We start from the raw sequence: 16,719 nt of genomic DNA, 5'->3' as shown, positions 1-16,719 counted from the left end.
TCCCGGATGGAGGCAACACGGAAATGGAGCTGCCAAGATGGTGAGTCCACTTTTTAGGTTGTTCTTCTGCTGGCAGGCTGGTGAGTACTGCAGGGACTCAAGGGCTTCCTCCCCTTCCTGGCCAGGGTGGGGTGAGAATCTTTCAGGGGCTCAGGGCTGATCCATTGGTCCTATTGCCTTAGCTGGACTGAAGAATCTGGGATGAGGCTCCTCACACCGCTAGTTACTTACCCTACTAGGGTCTTTTCTGTGCCTCCACTGAGCTCCCACACAGGGTCAGAGGCTTTTCATTTTCCCATCATGTTCTGGGTCCAACTGGGAACTTTTCAGACCTCTACTAGAAATTGAAGGTAGGAAGTTGCCTCCCTCTAGAAGCTTGGCCCCTTAGAGACTACACCCTCATGGAATTCCACTCCAACATGCTGAACCTTCTTGAAATCCCACCCTAAATTTGCCCCACACCTCAAAATGAAAAAAAAATTGAAATCAAAAATCCCATTTAATACACATACACATAGACTTTAGTCTCTTATGGCTTCAATTCAAAAACAAATTTACTTTTAAAAGACAGTAAATCAAAGAGAATCAATATATGAAATGTTGTGCAGAAAACCATGAGGTATTTCTTTCATTCACATCTCTTTCAAAACTCCTTAGAATTAAGACCTTCCATGGTGCATTCACTCCTTTTTGGGTTACCTTCCTTTATGGAAGGCAGACACAAATGAAAAGGATGAAAGGTAAGATCCTAGATTGGGATGGTACCGGTATTGGTAACCCAGGGGAACATGAAAACAGACCAGCTGTGATAAATCTGGTAGTTTCAGTTGCAACCATCCTAGTCTCTTTCCGGTCCATTTTTTCCTCAGGCTCTGCATGAAGAAGGCATCTCACTGACACCTACACTTAGATCCTATTTAATAATTATAATACTTATTATTGATAATAGTGATCATAGTGTTTGTTATGTACTTACTACATGCTAAGCACTGGGGTAGATGCAATATATGCGGTTAGAGCACAGTCCCTGTCCCACATGGGGCTCATAGACTAAGAGGGGGAGTGAGCAGATATTTAATCTCCATATTACAGGTGAGGAACTGAGGCGCACAGAGGTTAAGTAATTTAACCTGTTTCACACAGCTGGTAAGTGGCAGTCTCCTGGCTCCCAATCCAATGATTTTTCCAGTTTTCCCCAAGGAAGAACAACCCAATGTTTTCTCAGTGACGGGGCACTGTGGCCTTGACTATTGAAAAAATATTCACTGGAGCAAGTGAAGACACTGAATTTCTTGGTTTAATATTTGGTATACTGATGGGCACCAATATATAGGTAATCATGTTTATGTAAAAATTAAACATCTTCTCTTTCATTCCCCAAATAAAAGAAAAAATCCAACAAATCTGTTTGTTACCTCATCACTGCCAACGTACTTTTGGGAGAGGTAGCATTGTCTACAGACTAGAGTAGACAACTTGTTTCCAGTATAGTTAGGTTCAATTTCTCAATTTCTAAGAATGCTGCCATGTTTATTTCTTAGTTGTTCATGGAATGGTGACAATGTTACTGGCCTCTGGGAGTGATAGGAGAAGAAATGGATAAGAAAAATCCCTAGAATTCTCAGATAAAATCTGTTAAATCTTTGGGAACAGGCCCTTCACAGACCTGAAATACAAACAAAAATATTCACTCAACAAAGACAAATTAAAAAAGAAAGAAAAAGAAACAGTTGCTATAGTTTTAGGACCTGTGGGACAGGAGTTAACAGTGAAACTCACCTGCTTCTTCCTTTAAAACATTTCCTTGAGTTTTCCGTGTTTAAATGTCAGTGGCATTTTAAAACATGTGAATTTCTTTTAATCTTTTATTTTGCTCTTCCCATTATCCAAAGTAACACTAAAAGAGATGAATGAATTACCGGCAGCATTACATTTTAATTTAGTGCCCTTGAATAAGGCCAGTAGCAACTCAACATAATAGAGTTTTCACAGGAGACAGCAAATGGAGAGCAGTTGTTAGTGCAATATCTTTCATGAATATTGGGTTCAGCAGCTGTCTCTTCCATTGCCTCTCTTCAGGTAATGCCCTGCTTCCCATTGTTGTTGTATCTGAAAATCAAATTATTTGAATTCCATACACATCGGCGGAAAAGTGACGGGCCCCTGCCAATTTTTGCTGCTTGCTTGGAAAAGAACATCATGAAGCATTACTCATTTATATGACTCCTAGGCAGCTGCTGTAAATTCAGCACACAGGAAAGCCTCAGGGGCTGCACTTCAGCTTGGCTTTCTAATCCTGTACCCTTCCCAAACACAAGAACAAAATCTCCAGTTCTCAGCATTCCTCCTCTCCTCTGACGGGTGGGGACATGCTGGTTTACAAGAACGAGGCAAGAGATTGAAACTGGTCCAAGGCCAGAGCACTGTATGCAGCACTGTGCCTAGTTTGGCACTAGATAAATAATACTTTTTATTGTTAGAGAAGCAGCAAAGTGTAGTGGAAAGCGCACATAGCTGGGAGACAGAAAACCTGGGTTGTAATCCCCAGCTCTGCCACTCAACTGCTGTGTGACTTTGGGTGAGTCACTTGACTTCTCTGTTCCTCAGTTTGCTCATCTGTAAAATGCGAAATTAAATACACGTCCTCTCATTTGTTCATTCATTCAATAGTATTTATTGAGCTCTTACTGTGTGCAGAGCACTGTACTAAATGCTTGGAAAGTACAATTCAGCACAAATACAGACAATCCCCACCCAACAATGGGCTCACAGTGTAGAAAGTGGGAGACAGATAACAAAACAAGTAAACAGGCACCAATAGCATCAATATAAATAAATAGAATTATAAGTATAAATACATCATTAATAAAATAAATAGAATAATAAATATGTACATATATACACAAGTGCTCTGGGGCGGGGAGGAGGGTAGAGTAGAGGCAACGAGTCAGGGCAATGGCGAGGGGAGGAGGAACAGAGGAAAAGGGAGGCTTAATCTGGGAAGGCCTCTTGGAGAAGTTGAGCTTTTAGTAGAACTTTGAAGGGGGAAAGTGTGCTAGTTTGGTGGATTTGAGGAGGGAGGGCATTCCAGGCCAGAAGTAAGATGTGGGCCAGGGGTCGACGGTGGGACAGGCAAGAACGAGGCACAATGAGAAGGAGCGGAGTTTGTGGGCTGGGCTGGAGAAGGCGAGAAGGGAGGTGAGGTAGGAGGGGGCAAGGAGAGTTTTAAAGCCAATAGTGAGGAGTTTTTGCTTGATAGGGAGGTTAATAGGCAACCACTGGAGATTTTTGAGGAGGGGGGTGACATGCCCAGAGCATTTCTGTAGAAGGATAATCCAGGCAGCAGAGTGAAGTATTGACTGAAGTGGGGAGAGGCAGGAAGTCAGAAGATCAAATCCTACCTCATTGGTCTGTGAGCCTTTTTTGGGACAGGGATTTTGTCTGATCTCATGGTATTGAATCTTGGCCCATAGTAAGTGCTTAAAAAATACCACAACTATCATTATTGGATGATAGAATGGAAAATACTATCCCTTACTGAGGTTTGCAGAATTGCTTTTCACTTGAGGATCCTAAATGCCATAGGGCAGCAAGTATCACTCTTCAACTTAAAGGACACAAAAAATTGAAGGTACTATCCTTGGCCCAGACGGCTACAACTTTCCTGGTGTTTTAAATCAATCAATCAATCAATCAATCGTATTTATTGAGCGCTTACTATGTGCAGAGCACTGTACTAAGCGCTTGGGAAGTACAAATTGGCATCACATAGAGACAGTCCCTACCCAACAGTGGGCTCACAGTCTAAAAGGGGGAGACAGAGAACAGAACCAAACATACCAACAAAATAAAATAAGTAGGATAGAAATGTACAAGTAAAATAAATAAATAAATAAATAAATAGAGTAATAAATATGTACAACCATATATACATATATACAGGTGCTGTGGGGAAGGGAAGGAGGTAAGACGGGGGGATGGAGAGGGGGACGAGGGGGAGAGGAAAGAAGGGGCTCAGTCTGGGAAGACAATCTCCAGTCCCATTATTATTGCTTTTAGTTATTCTCTGCTCCTGGTGGAGGCTGGGTCTTCTTCCTGGTGATAACACAGGGGCCTTCCACAATGCCCAGAACCCTCCATATCTTGGGTCCAGGACTGCACTCAGGCTAGCGGAAGACACACTAATAATAGTCACTGTGATACTGGTCTTTCCATGTGATATATGAGATGAGAAGCAACATGGCATAGTGGATGGAGCACGGCCCTGGGAGTTGGAAGATCATGGGTTCTAATCCCGGATTTGCCCCTTGTCTGCTGTGTGGCCTTGAGCAAGTGACTTCACTTCTCTGTGCCTCAGTTACCTCATCTGTAAAATGGGGATTGAGACTGCGTGTCCCACGTTGGACAGGGACTGTGTCCAACCCAATCCACCCCAGTGCTTAGTACAGTGCCTGGCACATAGTAAGCACTTAACAAATACATAATTATTATTATCATTATTAAGATATGCTACACTATGTGGTATAGTGCTTACTATGTGCCATGCATGGAGCTGAAACTGCAGATTTTGTTCTGGCTTTGAACCTCCTCTTTTTTTTGTGGCATCTGTTAAGCATTTACTAGGTGCCAGTCACTCTAATGAGCATTGGGGTAGATATAAACTAATCAGTTGGCCCCAGCCCATGCCCCACACAGGGTTCACAGTCTTAATCCCCATTTTATAGATGAGGTAACTGAGGCCCAGGGAAGTGACTTGCCCAAGGTCACAGAGAAGACAAGTGGCAGAGCTGGAATTAGAACCCAGGTCCTTCTTACTCCCAGGCCCATGAGCTCTCCACTAGGTCATGCTGCTTCTCTAACTTTCTGCTCTTCATTCATACATTCAATCGTATTTATTGAGTGCTTACTGTGTGCAGAGCACTGTACTAAGCGCTCACTGAATATCCATGTGCAGAGTTGCTCAGGTAGACTGATGACTGAGGGAAAGACCATATTTGCCGTACCTGAAGGGGTGTAAGAATGCTCCTGTACCCTAGTATTAGTAGGAGTGAGCCTTCCTTTGAAATTCTGGGAGGAAGCTTGGGTTCTCTTCTAGCTAATAGGCCTGAGTTGAAAAGGAATGTAGTAAATTGGGAATGATCCTCTCTGAGCCTGCTTTGTTGCCTACTTCCCCTCTTCCAGTTCCGTAGCACTTACCTATACCTATCTGTACCTATCTGTAGTTTTATTTAGCTGTATTGATGTCTGTCTCCCCCTCTCTAGAATGTAAGCTCATTGTGGGCAGGGAATGTCACTGTTGTACTTTCCCAAGCATTAAGTGCAGTGCTTTGTTCACAGTAATCGCTCAATTAATACTACTGAATGAATGCTGAAATAACTGGAATGTTCCTTCTATTGATGGCAGTGGAGATACTGACAGTTCAGCACACAAATGCCCCAAGTCGACCTAAGTCAACTGTGGTAGAATTAGAATAACTCTGTAACCAACATGTTCATTTTAGCGGTGAAAATTTTACAGACAACCTCAAATTTTTCTAAAATAAGTTTTTAAATAATAATAATTATGATAGTTGCTAAGTGCTTACTATGTGCCGTGCACTGTCTAAGCGCTGAAGTAGTTATGCGTTGATCAGGTTGGACACAGTCCCTGTCCCACATGCCCCACAAGGCTCATGGTCTTAATCCCCATTTTACAGATGAGGTAACTGAGATCCAGAGAAGTGAAGTGACTTGTTCAAAGTCACACAGCAGACATGGGGCAGAGTCAGGATTAGAAGCCAGGTCCTTCTGATTTCCAGGCCCGTGCTGTAGCCACCACACCACGCTGCTCTTCATTCATTCATTCATTCAATTGTATTTATTGAGCACTTACTGTGTGCAGAGCACTGTACTAAGCGCTTGGGAAGTACAAGTTGGCAACATATAGAGATAGTCCCTACCCAGCAGTGGGCTCACAGTCTAGAAGGGGGAGACAGAGAACAAAACAAAACATATTGACAAAATAAAATCAATAGAATAAATAGGTACAAATAAAATAAATAAATACGTACTAACATATATACAGGTGCTGTGGGGAGGGGAAGGAGGTAAGGCGGGGGGGATGGGGAGGGGGAGGAGGGGGAGACGAAGGAGGGGGCTGAGTCTGCGAAGGCCTCCTGGAGGAGGTGAGCTCTCAGTAGGGCTTTGAAGGGAGGAAGAGAGCTAGCTTGGTGGATGGGCAGAGGGAGGGCATTCCAGGCCCGGGGGATGATGTGGGCATGGGGGTCGATGGCGGGACAGGCGAGAACGAGGCCTAACGGTGAGGAGATTCGCGGCAGAGGAGCGGAGGGTGCGGGCTGGGCTGTAGAAAGAGAGAAGGGAGGTGAGGTAGGGGGGGGCGAGGGGATGGACAGCCTTGAAGCCCAGGGTGAGGAGTTTCTGCCTGATGCACAGATTGATTGGTAGCCACTGGAGATTTTTGAGGAGGGGAATAACATGCCCAGAGCGTTTCTGGACAAAGACAATCCGGGCAGCGGCGTGAAGTGGGGATTGAAGTGGGGAGAGACAGGAGGATGGGAGATCGGAGAGGAGGCTGATACAGTAATCCAGAGGAAGTTGGCCCTAATTAAACAATGGAAAGATTTGGATTATAGAAATCAGTGTTAATCAGATAAAACCCTAAAAAATCATACCCTGTTTGTAGGCACATTTTTGTAGAGGACCAATAGGGGCCACGGTACGCTTGCATCCTTACTAGGGCCACTAGAGGGCAGGGTATGTGCACCCTAGAGAACGACAACATTATGACTTCCCCAACTATGAGCTCCTCTTTTCCACTGCTTTTTTTAGAGGGCAGGGTATGTGCACCCTAGAGAACGACAACATTATGACTTTCCCAACTATGAGCTCCTCTATCCCACTGCTTTTTTTACCTGAACCTATCAAACTGCCCTGTAATATTCAGTTTCTCAAGATCCAGTTTATTCTTAGCAAATAGTCTCAGGAGTGAGGCTGCTTGAGTTCGAATCTCAGTACTTACTGCCGAATAATTTTATGGAGCGCAGCTTCATCAGTAGGGAAAGCGAGGCAAAGGTCACCCTTGCCCTCTCCTTAAGGATATGACGGAGGAGACGGGGAGAGATTCCACCTGGTCAAGGCAGGGATCACAGGTACCCTGAGTGGCCAGAACTCCTCGTTTCTTGATGAAATCACTACTTCCCAAAGCGACAGCATTATTAAAAGTAAGCAGTAGGAGAAGTTGTAAATGCCTAAAAAGCCTAATGTGAGCAGAGGAGCAGACTTGTCAATGTCAGAGCAACCAGAGAAGCAAGCAAACAGGGAACAGAAGCAGTGCTAGCCACAGGGAGAAAGTGAGGCCGGGGCTGGGAAACCATTATATTCATGCGCACTTATTTCTTTTTTCCAGTGTGAAGTCTAAAAGAAAAGGCACTTTCAACCTGGAGTTTCCGAATACATTTCCTTTATCAAGTAAAGAATTTCAGGCAGTGACTTTCAATGTGCTCACACTGGGATATAACATTGCAAAGCATTTCATTCCAAGCGAACACAAACCTGCTGAGTACAGAGCATGTTTCAGTAGAGCAGTTACCAATAATTCAAAAATTCTGTGTCCCAATCAGATGATTGGGAAATGGCTCTTAATGAAGCTGTGTGGACCTATCGTGCCGCAATCCCTGTATTACTTTCATGGAGGAATACTTTTCATATAAATTTAAGGGTGGTAGATCAGAAGTTGCAGCACTGGTTATAAATGTGTCTGCTCCACTTTCATTAAGTTGAAATGTTGCCGACTTGTACTTCTCAAGCGCTTAGTACAGTGCTCTGCACACAGTAAGAACTCAATAAATACTATTGAATGAATGAATGAATGAAAAAAGGATTACAGAATCTCAATACCTGACCCTTTTGACTGATGCATCCAAAATGTCATACTTATTGTGACGTATTAGAAAAATGATACTAAGAGCAAAAATTAGCAAGACTAAGAAGAACAGCAACAATTCAGTGGTGCCACAAAACAGGAATTTTTTTAGCACTTTCTGAAAACTAAGTTCTTGAGCAGAGGTTGTTTCGTGTTGTATGGGCTGCCCATATTGTCCACAACAAAAATTACACTGCCCTGGACTTTTTATCAATTGATGAGGATGAATTCACTCCCATTGTTCTCTTCTAGACTGTTAGACAAAAACTAAAGCAGTTTGTAAATTTCCTGGTGTTGAATTTCAAAACCTTTGAAGCATCACAAAACTCATTGGCTAACATCCATGCTGACAGTTGAGAGGATTAAAGATTGTTTTCTGATCTAAAATAACTACTTTTCAGCATAGTCATTTGTCCAGAGACACTGAGAATCATTTTTCAAAGACCCATCATCTGAAATGTGACTTAACTTTGCCAACAGAGAAGCGGCAAAATTTCAGCAAGCCATTTTGAAACCAAAACTAAACAGAGTATCTTTGGAAGTGTATGGGGGACTCAAAGATTTAGCAGGAAACTAATTTTCAAAAAAAAATATGTTTATGTCATATTCAATGATGTTGCTTATCTGCAAATTTGAGATTAGTTAGGAAGGGTACAGTAATGCACAATGTTAAGTATTTTTGTGAAACAACTAGAGCATTTGATCTGTGATGTGCACACTTCAGCGACCAGGGATTTTAGGATGGGCCTTGCTTAGTAAGAATTCTAGTACTGTGTAATGAGATAGTGAGAAAGCTATTAGGCTTGTATTGCAAATCAAACATTAGCTACCACATTGTGATGAACGTTTATGCATCACTAAATACGCTGGTGAAAATGAAAAGTCCAAATGGAATGAAATAGAGATAGTTCTTAAGCCATTTCAAAGATCATTGTTCTCAGTTATGTTCAAGTTCCCATTATGTCTCTGTGGAACCAGTTGTTCCTACTAGACTACTACTATAGCATCAGTATAAATAAATAGAATTAAAGATATATATATATATATACACATCAAAACAAGTAAAAAGGAATTAATGTAAATAAATAGAATTATAGATATGTACATAGAGACATAAGTGCTGTGGGCGGGGAGGCGGGTAGAGCAAAGGGAGGGAGTCGGGGCGATGAGGGGAGGGGGAGCTAAGAAAAGGGGACCTTAGTCTGGGCTTAGTCTTAGTTATAGTAAGTGCTCAATAAATATGATTGATTGACTGATTGTTCAGTTGTGTAATTCTTTTCAGTAATGATTAAGCACTTGCTAGTCATCCCACCCTCAGCCCCACCACCACCACCATCATCATCATCATCATCATCATCATCATCATCATCATGAGAAGCAGCATGGTGTAGTGGAAGCATGGGCATGGGCCTGCAAGTCAGAAGGTCATGGGTTCTAGTCCCGGCTCCACCACTTGTCTGCTGAGTCACTTCACTTCTCTGTGCCTCACTTACCTCATCTGGAAAATGGGGATCGAGACTATGAGCCCCACATGGGACAGGGACTGTGTCCAACCCAATTTGCTTGTATCCTCCCCCCCCCCGCCCCGCCCCTCCGGGTTTAGTACAGTGCCTGGAACATAGTAAGTGCTTAACAAATACCATAGTTATTATTATAATCATCAATGGTATGTTTTAAGCACTTACTGTGTGCAGAGCACTGTATTAAGTATTTGGAAGAGTACAGCGGAGTTTGTAAACATGTTCCCTGTACACAGTGAGCATATAGTCTAGAGGACACAGTACTTATGTACATATCCATAAGGTATTTATTTATGGTAATGTCTACCTCTTCCTCTATCTAGACTGTAAGCTCCTTAGCTACAGGAAATGGGTCTGCCAACTCTGTTGTATTGTATTCTCCCACGCACTTAGGAAAGTGCTCTGCACACAGTAAATGCTCAGTTCATTCAACCGTATTTATTGAGTGCTTACTGTGTGGAGAGCACTGTACTAAGCACTTGGATAGTACAATTCAGCAATAAAGAGAGACAATCCTTGCCCACACCAGGTGTACATAAATACCATTGATTGATTAGGAATTAGGGAACATTCATTCATTCTTCTGACGACTCCCATTTCACTGGATAGAATGTATTGTGATGGTAGAAGGTGCGTAGTAGTGGTCAAGGCACATGTGTTATAACACAAGTGTTCTGTTGTATGAGGTTTGTCAAGAACATAACCCCAGCATTACAGTGCATTCCTGTGTGTACTCTAACCTTGAATTTTTCAGCGTCATTCACTCATTCACTCATCAGTATTTATTGAGCACTTACTGGGTGCAGAGCACTGTACTAAGCTGTTGGAAAAGTATAACAATAGACGGTGATATTCCCTGCCTTCAGCAAGCTTATAGTCTAGAGTTGGGGAGACTGCATCAATACAAATAAATAAAATTACAGATATGTATTTCTGCCTGTTGCTGAATTGTACTTTCCAAGCCCTTAGCACAGTGCTCTGCACAAAGTAAATGCTCAATAAGTACGATTGAATGAATGAATATGTGTTGTGGGGCTGGGAACTTCTACTTCCCAAGCACTTAGTACAGTGCTCTGCACACAGTAAGCGCTCAATAAATATGATTGAATGAATGAATGGGAGGGGGTAAGTGCAAAAGAAGCAAGTCAAGGAGATGAAGAAAGGAATGGGTGATGAGGAAAAGTGGGGCTTGGTCTGAGAAGGCCTCTTGAAGGAGATGTGCTTTCAATAAGACACATCTAAAATGTGTCCTAAAATCTACTTCTGAACTAGTGAGAAAAAGAATTGAAAGAGAAAATATCTTCCACTGAGCTTCTATAATGTCATTACCTCTGTTTAATGAAGCATGATAAATTATTTATGAGCCCGAGTCCAAAGAATAGCCCAGAAGACACAAGATACAACGGTTTAGATTCTTTTTCTTGGATAAAATTCGACCATTCATTCATTCATTCAATCGTATTTATTGAATGCTTACTGTGTGCAGAGCACTGTACTAAGCGCTTGGGAAGTACAAGTTGGCAACATATAGAGACGGTCCCTACCCAACAGTGGGCTCACAGTCTAGAAAGGGGAGAACAATAGTTCTTTGTCCTTTGAATGCTATTATAATCACATTCTACATATTGAAAGTTTGATTAGAATTCTACTTGAGAACCACAATTTTTGCATTTTTTTCAAATAGATACTTTTTTTTACTATTTCTCATTATGCCTCATTAAAGTAAGATGGCAGAATAATATAGTAGTAATTGCACATATCAAGTACCTACTGTGTGCAGAGTATTGAACTGAGTGCTGGAGGTAAAAATAAATTGGTGAATTAGACACAGTCCCTGGCCCTCCCAGGGTTTAACAATCTAAGAACAAAATGAGGAGGGATTTGGTAACAGGCATAATAGGAAAGATGAAATAATCAAAACGGCCCTCCCCAGGCTTACAGTGTAAGAACAAAGTGGAGAGGGCTCTGGTGAAAGACATGATAGGAAAGATGAAATAACCAAAATACCCAAAAGAACATAGGGGACAAAGCTCAGAGTCCAATAAATCTGGTAGGATCCAGTAGAAGTCTCAGGAGGCTTATTGTAGGCAGGGAACTGTTACATTGTACTCTCCCAAGGACTTAGTACAGAGCTCTGCACACAGTAAGCACTCAATAAATGCCATTGATAGAACCAAAATATGTTATAGGGTAGAGACTGAGAATTTTCTTGGAAGTACCAATCAATCAATGGTATTTATTGAGCACTGAAAGGGGTAGTCATTATGGAGAAGGACGAAGAACTGTGTGTCTTCAGGAAGAACAGGTCGGCTCCAGTCCTCATATTTGGGGATGGAGAATCTGCATGGAGGAAATGATGGTAGTGCTAGTGGCCCATGTTGCTTTGCTCACATGCTCATCTTGGTAGTTATATCCCCACCAAGGCACTAGGTACAACAGGCAAGCCGACAGGGGAGCAGCATATTACCTAGTGTCTCTGTGGTCTTGGCTCACATTTGCCAACTACCAGCAGAGCCCCGAATAGCAACAGGTCCCCTTTTTCCCAGAGCTGTGCTCTTTCCCCAGGACCCACAAGGCTTATTCTTAGGGGCATATAATGGGAGTGATAATAATTAGTCCATGAACCCTCAGTAAAAATCAATCAATATATCAATGGTATTTATTGAGGGTAGGTGGTTATAACATGATTTGAGGCTTTGAGCGGCTGTTTTCCTTTGTCACCTGTTCTGCTCTCCGTTCTGACTTGCGCTGCTGAAATTTCTCTGCGGGTGACAGTAGAGATGCATGGGTGAGAAGGAAGTAGGCACGAGAGACTTATGGAGATCAGATGCTGTGGAAGAGAGGAGTCAGGGTGAGGTGGAGGACATGAGAAGGGACTTCAGGAGGAAGCATGTGATGTAATTGATCCTTTAGGGGTAATCCCGAGATCACGGGGCTAGTCTCTTAAAAAGGTTGAAAAAATTTACCCAGCATGAAGAAAAGTGGTTGAAATAGCATCATTCACCATGCAAAAACTAAAACCAAATGAAATTCAACCTGGAAAGACCTAATTGCCTGTGTAATTGATGGAATCTAACAATTTGCTTAAGACCAGAGTAGCTGAGAAAGAGCAACATTTGACAATAGTAATAATAATAATAATGACATTTATTAGCACTTACTATGTGCAAAACACTGTTCTAAGCGCTGGGGAGGTTACAAGGTGATCAGGTTGTCCCACGGGGGGCTCACAGTCTTCATTCCCATTTTACAGATGAGGTAACTGAGGAACAGAGAAGTTAAGTGACTTGCCTAAAGTTGCACAGCTGACAAGCGGCAGAGCTGGGATTTGAACCAGTGACCCCTGACTCCAAAGCCCATGCTCTTTTCCACTGAGCCACGCTGCGAGCTCCTATAGATTATCCAGGTCAAATGATGGATCTGGGGGAGAAATTCATTTTCCTCCACATATTCTGGATCAGGAAAGATATTCCAGGAGCATATAGGTATAAACTAAAGCTTTTTACAAGGTGAGCCTCATTTTGGTGAGCCAAGGAAATAATGTGAGTCCAGACTTTCTGCACAGCACTATATCCAGTGTTATTTGTAAGGTCCTATTTTTCAAGAATGTTCAAAACATCATGTCAAGCTCTAACTCAGTGGTGTGTGACACTTTGTTGTTGGTTTTCAGCTCTTCTTGCATGAGTATGTCTCTTATCAACCTCTTACATTTGCCACCTTTTGGAAACAGATAAGAATAATCAAAAGTGTTTCGTCATGCATACACACTCATAGAGTTTTCCAAGTCAAATAGAAGCCAGCAAAAAACCCCCGAATTGCTGCAAATATTTAAAAATAGCTTGTAATTCAATGCTTTTAGTCATCTGCATTAGCTCACAATTGGGCATTTTTCAAAGGGAACTATAGTAGGAAAGCAGAAGGAAATGCAGTGAGCCCAAGCAATATAAGATAAAAACTCGTGTTCTCTTTGGGGCTGTACATTGAATAAAATGATTCAAATTTGCAAACTTCCTGAGCGATTCTCCTGTATGGATACATCCAGTTCTCCCATAATTTATGGGCTGAATTTTTTACAAAGGCCTCATTAAGGAAAACTTATCCTCATGAAGGTTAATACTCATCCATTTCGAAGTCCGTGTGCCTGTAAATAATCTGATTTTTCCAACATTGCAGGTTGTTCAGGATAGCTCCAGGTATTGGTTGAATGTTCCCTGACAAGTATTATTATGATTATTACCAATAATGAGGATAATAATCATAATAATAAGGCACTTCCTATATGCCAAGTATTGTACTAAATATTAGGAGGATCAGATTGGACAAAGACCCTGTTCTACATGGGTCTCACAGTGGGGCTCACAATCCCTAACAATATTACAGCCAAAACATGTGTTATGGCAGAACTGAGTGTATTTGGAAGAGGTGTGGTGGTTATGAGGTGATGTTACACAGATCTCAAATTTGTCACTATATTCTAGTTTAGGACATGGATCTGAATTTTCCTGTTCTTCAAAATACGGGAAACTTTTGCTCATTGGGTGATCTTGAGAAAAGATATAAACGACATCAAGTATTTATGGAGTCTAGTTAGTACAAGGTACTATGCACTAGGTGATGTAGGACTACAGAATATTAATAAATATGATCGCTGCCTCCGAAAGAGATTGCACTCCAAATCTTTTTTGGGGGGACAGGGAAGGGCAAGGTGGTGTGCTTTTATAAAATGGTCCTCCAGAGGATAGGTTCTATATAAAATTAAATAAATACAAATTTCCCATAATCTCCCTCCCAGATGATCTATTATTTTTAATTTCAGAACAGAGATATGAACCTCCACAAGAGGAGAGAGAATCGGACCAATGAACAGAGCGGGAGTAGAAGAAAGTATGGCAGAGGTCACCTGCAATATGTAAGAAGAATGCTCTGTTGTCTAATTTTGTTTGGGCTAAACAATTGTTAGATTTTAATCACATTACTCCAAGTTCATAGATAATACCACAAAAGTCCCCCTCCGCCGCTGAAATTACTCTGTGCAATTTATGTTTTCAGATTGCAATGAAATACTGTAAATTATGGCTGTAAAGGACCAGGCAGTGAGTATTGACTCACTCTGTGATCAGTGGCAAGGGTTTTTGATTTGTTAATAATGAATCACCAAGCCAATGGAATTCTAAACTTCCACACTCCTCAGTTTATGAGCAATACAAATGTTCTTTTTTGATTTATTAATTTAAAGTGTTATTTTGTTCAATATAATGTTAATATTCCCAAAGTGTTCATATTTACCATTAAGTTGCACTGGGGATTATTCTGTTGGCCTAGTTTCCATGGCTGAAATGCCTGCATGATGTGATGAAATAATCTCAGTTGTAGTTAGCTAGCATAGCCACTTGTCCCATATTAGAGCAAATGGTTCAGTTTTCAGCTGGCCTGTCCTTTGCCCAATTAGGTCATTTTTATGTCCAGTACTTTTTTTTTGTAAGTGCCCTGCCTCCCTCTGTATTTTTTAAATGGTAGTTGGTAGGCATTTACTATATGCCAGGCATTGTAATAAAGCACTAGGGTAGATACAAAGTAATCAGGTTGGATGGACACAGTCCATGTTTCACGTGGGGCTCCTAAGTCTTAATCCTGACCTTACAGCTGAGGATACTGAGGCACAGAAAAGTTAAGTGACTTGCCCAAGGTCAAGCAGCAGATGTGTGGCAGAGCTGGGATTACAACCAGGTCCTCCAATTCCCAGGTCTGTGGTTTTTCCGCTGGGACATGCTGCTTCTCTGCACCAGAGGGATGCAGTGGTTCTGGAGAGGAGTGTTTGCATACGTGAGGTGAGGTGGAGGCATGGGGTCACAAATGATCTAGGTTCCGGCAGGCTTTGGCAAAATGGAACCTATGTTGTCATTATATTACCCTGTGTGCCCAGCATAACACACAGAACATCGGGTGAATCTGGGTGTCCACTATCTCCAGTGTTGTCACTAGCCACCTTCAAGCTAGCTCCATGCACTGGTATGGCAGTTTATTTAAATGCATTGATGACCCCCCCTGGATTTACTTTCAATTTAAATAGAAATTTATTAAATGCTTGCTATGTATCAGGCAGTGTACTAAGTGCTGGGGTAGATACAAGATATCAGGTTGGACACACACAGTCCCTGTTCCACATAGGGCTCACAGTCTTCATCCCTTTTACAGATGATGAAAGTGAGGCACTGATAAATTCCATGATTTGCCCAAGGTCACACAGCAGACAAGTGGTGGAGCTGAGATTAGAACCCAGGTCCTCTGACTCCCAAGTCTGGGCTCTTTCCACTAGGCCATGCTGCTATGCTAATTTTAAAGTTCAAATTTAAATATTTTATTCCTAAAGTTAATGGTTTCCCTAATAATAATAGTATTTGTTAAGTACTTACTTTGTACCAAGCATTGTCCTAAGCACTGAGGTAGATACGAGACAATCAGGTTGGACACAGACCCTGTCCCAACATGGGCCCCACAGTCTAAGTATGAGAGAGAATAGGTATTGAATTCCCATTTTACAGAAGAGGAAACTAAACCACAGGGAAGTCAACTACTTGCCCAAGGTCACAGAGGGGGCAGGTGGTGGAGGCCCATGCCCTTTCACTAGACTGGCACTAGACTGGGCTGTGTTTGATTCCAAGAAAAAACTGCTTTTTATATAAATTAGTTTGCTTTTAAAAATTAATTTATATTTGACCTCACTGCATGATGACCCCCACTTCCTTGCTGGGTGACCTTGGACAAATCACTTAACTTCTCTGTGCCTCAGTTTCTTCCACTGCAAAATGGGAATTCAATACCCGTTCCCCATCCTACTGGACTGTGAGCCCCATGTGAGCCACGGGACGGTGTCTGGCTTTATTAACTTGTATCTCTCCCAGCACTTAGAACAGTTCTTGACATACAGTAGGAGATTAACAAATATCCTGATAAAAAAGGCAGGTGGGTGGAAAATAAATCAAACATATGGAAGGTAAACGGATTGAAAAGTCATCCCAATTTCTACGCAGGAGCCGCGTCCGCTGTGACTTGCAGCCCCGCTCTTCCAGTGGGTCTCGGTTTTCGCGTCTATGAAATGGGGCTGTGTGGGCCCTGGCTCCGCGTAGGGCGCTGAGAGACGTTGCTCAGAGACAATGACGGGGAAACTGTGGAATAATGGAGTGGGCCGGGGCCTCCTAGGGAAGGGGCCTGGGGTCAGGGGCTGAGGGCCAGGGTCTGAGGGGCTGGGGGTCGGTCGTGGGTTCTAATCCAGCCTCC

The sequence above is a fragment of the Tachyglossus aculeatus genome, chromosome 22 (assembly GCF_015852505.1).
Source record: "Tachyglossus aculeatus isolate mTacAcu1 chromosome 22, mTacAcu1.pri, whole genome shotgun sequence".
NCBI classification, from domain to species: Eukaryota; Metazoa; Chordata; class Mammalia; order Monotremata; family Tachyglossidae; genus Tachyglossus; species Tachyglossus aculeatus.
The sequence above is the reverse complement of the archived record's forward strand: the minus strand, read 5'-3'. Positions refer to the sequence as shown.